Here is a 6,273-nt window from a genome sequence, read left to right as displayed (position 1 = left end):
TTTTTTTGCCACATTAGGCAATCTGATAGCTATGAGATGATGCCTTAAAATTGTTTCAGTTTTCATGTCTCTAATCAATAGTGATTTAGAGAATCTTTTTGGCCACAGATAGCTTTCATTCCTTTGTCTGAAAACTGCTCATAACCTATAGCCATTTATAAATTGGGGCATGACTTGTACTCATATAAAATTTGACTCAGTTGATTTATTTGAGAAATGAAGACTTTATTTTTTGTGTTTATAAAAGAAAGATTTTATTTATTTTGAATTTCAAAAATTTTCCACTAATCTTACTTCCCTCCCACCATCCCCCAGAGTAGGCATTCTGTTAGTCTTTACATTGTTTCCTGGTCTACACTGATCTAAGTTGAATATGATAAAGATAGAAATCATATCCTTAAGGAAGAAAAATAAAGTATAAGAGATAGCAAAATTACATAGTAAGTAAATTAAAGGAAATAGTCTTTGGTCTTTGTTCAAAATCCACAATTCATTCTCTAGTTACAGTGGTATACTCCATAGCACACATGACAAAATTGAGTCTGATTGTTGCACTGATGGAATGAGCAAGTTGATTAACGTCAATCATCACCCCAATGTTGCTGGTAGGATATACAATATTATTCTGGTTCTGCTCATTTCGCTCAGCATCAGCTCATGCAAATTCTTCCAGGCTTCCCTGAATTCCCATTCCTCCTGGTTTCTAAACAAACAATAGTGTTTCATAGCATACATATACCACAGTTTGCTAAGGCATTCCCAATTGAAGGCCATTTACTTGATTTCCAATTCTTTGCCACCACAAACAGGGCTGCTATGAATAGTTTTGTATAAGTGATGTTTTTGCCATTTTACATAATATCTTCAGGGTATATACCCAGTAGTGATATTGTTGATCAAAGGGTATGCACATTTTTGTTGACCTTTGGGCATAATTCCAAATTGCTCTCCAGAAAGATTGGATGAGTTCAGGGCTCCACCAACAATGTACCAGTATCCCAGATTTCCCATGTGATTCCAACATTGTTCATCATTCTTTCTGGTCATAACAGGCAGTCTGAGAGGTATGAGGTGGTACCTCAGAGAAGCTTTAATTTGCATTTCTCTAGTAAGTAGTGATTTAGAGCAATTTTTCATATGACTATAAATTCCTTTGATTTCTTCATCTGAAAATTACCTTTGCATATCATTTGTTCAGTTGTCAAATGAGGGATGGTTTTTTTTAAAGTTGAATCAATTCTCAGTTTATTTAAAAATTAGTCCCTTGTCAGAAATATGAGTTGTAAAAATTGTTTCCCAATTTACTACATTTCTTTTCATCTTGGTTACAGTGGTTTTATCTGTGCAAATGCCTTTTCTGGTTTAGTGTAATCAAAATTCTCCAGTTGTTTTTAATATGTTCTCCATCCCTTCCTTGATCATAGAATGCTTCCCTTTCCATAGATCTGACAGGTAAACCATTCTTTGATCTTCCAGTTTGAGTAAAAAATCATTTTTTATGTCTAAATCCTATATCTATTTTGATTTTCTCTTGGTATAGGGTGTGAGGTGTTGGTCTAATCCAAGCTTCTGGCCACACTAACTTACAATTTTTTTCAACAGTTTTTATCGAAGAGAGAATTTTAATCCCAAAAGCTGGGATCTTTGGGTTTGTCAAACAACAGATACCTGTGATCTTTTCATGCTATTGCACCTAGCTTATTCCACTGATCCACAACTCTATTTCTTAGCCAATACCAGACAGTATTGATGTTTCATAATATAATTTTAGACTGATGCATTATAATATTATTTCAGATCTGGTGTGACTAAACCACTTTCTTTTGCACTTTTCTTTCATTAAATCACTGGAAATACACAACTTTTAATTTTTCTACATGAATTACTACCAAATTTTTTTAACTCCTTAAAGTAATTTTTTGGAATTTTGTTTGGTAGGGCACTTAAAAAGCAGTTTAATATTGATAGAATTGTCATTTCTATTATATTAGCTTGGCCTGTCCATGAGCAGCAGGTATTTGCCCAGTTATCTAAAATCTAATTTTATTTGTGGGAGAAGTGTTATATAATTGCTTTCAAAAAGTTTCTGAATGTTCCTTGGCAGGTAGACTCCCAGGTATTTTATATTGTCAGAAGTTACTTTGAATGGAATTTCTCTTTCTAGCTCTTTCTGCTACATCTTTCTAGTAATATATAGAAATATTTAGGATTTATGAGGGTTTATTTTATATACTGTGACTTTGCTAAAGTTGCAAATTATTTCGAATAGTTTTTTAGATGATACTTTGGGATTCTCTATGTGAAGCTAACGTTTCTATTACAATATTGAATAGTAGTGGTGATAATAGGCATCCTTGTTTTGTACCTAATCTTATTGGGAATGCCTCTAGGTTATCTGCCATTGCATATAATGCTTGTTATTGGTTTCAGATAGAAACTGATTATTATTCTAAGGAACAATCCATTTATTCCTATGCCCTCTAGTTTTTTTGGAGTGCTGTATTTTGTCAAAAGCTTTTCCAGCATCTATTGTTATAATCATTTGTTTTCTGATAGGTTTGTTATTAATATAATTAATTATACTGAGAGCTTTCCTAATATTGAACCAACCCTGTATTCCTGGGATAAATTCTACTTGGTCATAATGTATCATTCTAGTGATAACTTGTTCTAATTATTTTGCTAAGATTTTATTTAAGATTTTTGCATTCATATTCATCAGGGAGGTACTCTATAATTTTATTTCTCTTTAACTCTTCTTGGTTTAGGTATCAGCACCATATTGGTGTCATAAAAAAGAGTTAGGCATAGCTGTATTTTCAGCTATTTTTCCAAAGAATATATGTGTATATATATATATATATATATATATATATATATATATATATATATATATATATATAAAATTGCAATGAATTGCCCCTTAAATGTATGTTCCCTCTTTTTGTATTTTCCCCCTTTGTCCCTTTAGACATATTCCTCAGTATTTTGCTTCTGAATATCACCACCTTCAGGGTGTTTGCCCTTCTATATCCAACCACCCTCCTTTCCCTTTGCCCCTTCTTCTTTCCCTTCCTTCTGTTGGTTCCTTGTTTCTTACCCTCTCCCCTTTCCCCTTTTTAATATTTGAAAGTTAAGATAAGTTCCATAACTTAACTTATATATGTTAACTTTAAGCCAAATCTGATGAGAGTAAGATTCAGGCAGTTCTCACCTCTTCCCTTCTTCCCCTCTATTGCAGTAGGTCCTTTGTAAATCTTAATATAATGAGATTTACTCCATTTAATCTCCTCCATCCTCCCATCATTTTACTGTCACCATTTTTTAGGTTTTTACAAGGCAGTGGGTTTAAGTGGCTTGCCCAAGGCTACACAGCTAGGTAATTATTAAGTGTCTGAGGCTAGATTTGAACTCAGGTACTCCTGACTCCAGGGCCGGTGCTCTATCCATTGTGCCAACTAGCTGCCCAACCTTCACCCTTTTAAAGCAAGGTATTGTTTTTAAATCATTCTATCTGAGTTGCCAGCAATTCAATTCCCAAGGATAAATATTTTTTCTGAGTAGCTTGCTTTCAATCCTTTTGAGAAGCATAATTTTGATTTTACTTTTTCCTTTTCACATGTTTCTTATTTGTCTCTTCCCATGGTCCATTCTGTTCAGCCCTCTTATTTTAATTATGATTCTTTTTTATGTTTTTCTTTAGCTTTTAGTCTAGGTCATAATCCTCCAATAGTTTGCATTGCCACTGAATTATATTTGATGCCATTTAACAAGCACATGACAATGGATACAGTTTTCCTTAAGTGTGGTATAGTTTTTGACTTACCATCTTGTAGAATCTTAGTGATTAAGCAACTGGAGTCATCTCCAATTGTCTGGATCTTTATCTTGCCACTGGACTCAAATGACTGTGGAGGAGAAAGTAAAGTTGGTACCTTTACACAGTCCTACCTCACATAAATTCAATTCACTTGAAAGTCTTACTGGTGTCATGGTCCTTTTTGAGAATGAAAAATGAACAACTGGATTATAATAAACTCCCTTGTGTTTCTATCAAAGAACAATAAGTAATAAGTCTTCAGTCAGTACCATCACATTTCCTATGTCTAACCATAGCATGCATTTTTAGTTTATTGATTGATTTAATAAAGATCTGAATACTTCTCCCCCCCCGAATTAGAATGAGGTGGACCTTATTTTTCAGGCAGGGGGAAGGAGGTCGGGTGGCAGGGGTGAGGGGTGAGGGAATTGAGGTAGACAATGTTCCTCAGGACAGGGGTTCTTAAAAGGGGCTGAGCTGTTCCCTCATCCTCAATATGGTCTCCAGCCAGATCCAGCTGTCCAGTCTCAGGAACAAAGGGAATTGGCCCCAGATTGCAGCTGGAAGGCTGAACAGCTGTTCTACCTCACCTCACCTGGCCTCTGCACTCCACAGACCTGCCCTTTCACTTTGCTGCACTATTGAGATCCAACTCTTTCCCCTACCTTCCTCATGTTACCAATGGAAACTGGGAGTGAATAGATGGCCATCTGCAATGCCTTTCAGCCATCACTATTCATGGATGATCTCCAGGAGCAGGTGCACCAGAGAGGGGGCTGTCCTTCTGTCTTACACAGGTGAAACAACTCAAGGCTTCCAACTCCATATGAACCACCGTATCCCTGGGACATACAACAGATCCCAGAATGCTCTGTGATGTACAGCAGGAAGCACTACCCACTCTGCTGCCTCCCACCACTACTGATCCAGGCCTGTGCCATGCAGCAGCTCCTCCTCTCTTACAAGGCCTTCCTCCCTCATCTCCAGTGACATTATATCCTGCACCCACCACCACCAGCACCCCCTCACCAGTCTACCCACATGGCACCAGTTTGTCCCCTCCAATTTCAGCACCCTCAAATGCCCTTGCAGAGGATAGACAATGATGTGTATCTTTCAGGGGAACAACACCTCATTGGGAGATACACATAACCTGCCTCCCACCAGACCCCAGCCCTCTCCCTTTCTGTCCCCTGCATTACTTCCCTCATGAGCCCCTGCACCATGAACTGCCATTTGGTGTGCACTCAAACACACTGATTGCAGCAGCCTCTGTTCTCCCCCACCCCCTGCCACCACCACGTACCCCTGAACAACTTATTACCTCAGCTTCCTGCCATACTTCCTTTTGATGCTTCCCATGTCACCTGTAGCCCTGAGTCCCACTATCATCCTGGACCTAGATGTAGATGATGTGGAAATGGAGAAATAGGAGGCATTACTGAACCTAACAGAGGCTGGGAGAGACCCAGGGGACTCAATAAAGCTGATGCAACAAGGTCCATCCTACTGATTCAACCCTGAGAGCTACCAGTCAGAGCAAATGCTGTGTGTCATCTGTTTCAGTGACTTTGAGAACTGGAAGCTTCTCAGAGTCCTTCCTTGTAACCACGAGTTCCAAGTCAAGTGTGTTGACAAATGGTTAAAAGCAAACAGAACCTGCCCCATCTGCCAAGCAAATACTTCAGAAGTACATCGGGAGGCCAAGTGAGCTCCGTCCACAATCCTGGAAGCCCAGTGAATCTTGGACATATGGCCCAGAATAGGGGAGGGGCCCAAGCTCTGTCACCCACCCCATCTTGTTGTCCTGGAGTACTCCTCAGATTGGCTAAGAAGCAGGTCAATGTCAGAACCCAGACACCCACCTCCTCTGGGCTGGTCCAGAGTACAGCATCCTGTTCCCCCCAGAGCAGGGTCTGTCCTTGGGAAGAGCTGCTACCCATATGTTTACCAGTCTCCACAGACTCCTCCTTCCTCTTCCTGCCCACTGCTGCCACTGCCAGAACTGAGGGGCTTCCTTAGTATTTGAAACCCATGGAGTTTCCTGCTCCAGTCTGTCTCATTTTGCTTTGTTTCTCTTCCCCTATTGCCCAGATCTTCCACCCCACCCCCTCCCCATCTTCAGAGATCTGGAGGTTACTGTACTTCTCCCCCTTGTCCCCCCTTTCTCCTTCCCCACTCCACCAGAAGGGTTCCTGTTTTCCTCCCCTCCCTCCTCCTTGGAAAGGATACAAGAGAACATGGTGGAGCTGGCACTACCCCCCCAAGCATTGAGAGATGGGTATATGGGTCTAGCCCATAGGGAATAGAACCTGAGTTAATATGCCAGGGTTAGTGCTGCTGGGTACCTGTCTACTCCAATGAACTTTTTTTTTCGTTAAAATAGATTTGATTCTTGCCTGCCTGTCTACCTGGTTTCTATGACCAGGAGGATGGGTTTAGACATTTCTTCT

At 39.5% G+C, this 6,273-nt stretch overlaps 1 pseudogene; it reads left to right on the top strand.

The window, feature by feature from the left end:
- Nucleotides 1-4,558: 4,558 nt before the first annotated feature.
- Nucleotides 4,559-5,531, top strand: LOC141492001 (RING finger protein 44 pseudogene; annotated as a pseudogene).
- Nucleotides 5,532-6,273: the final 742 nt, after the last annotated feature.

The sequence above is a fragment of the Macrotis lagotis genome, chromosome 6 (genome assembly GCF_037893015.1).
Source record: "Macrotis lagotis isolate mMagLag1 chromosome 6, bilby.v1.9.chrom.fasta, whole genome shotgun sequence".
Classification (NCBI taxonomy): Eukaryota; Metazoa; Chordata; class Mammalia; order Peramelemorphia; family Peramelidae; genus Macrotis; species Macrotis lagotis.
Note: the sequence above shows the minus strand (reverse complement) of the source record. Positions and strands in the feature narration are given on the sequence as shown.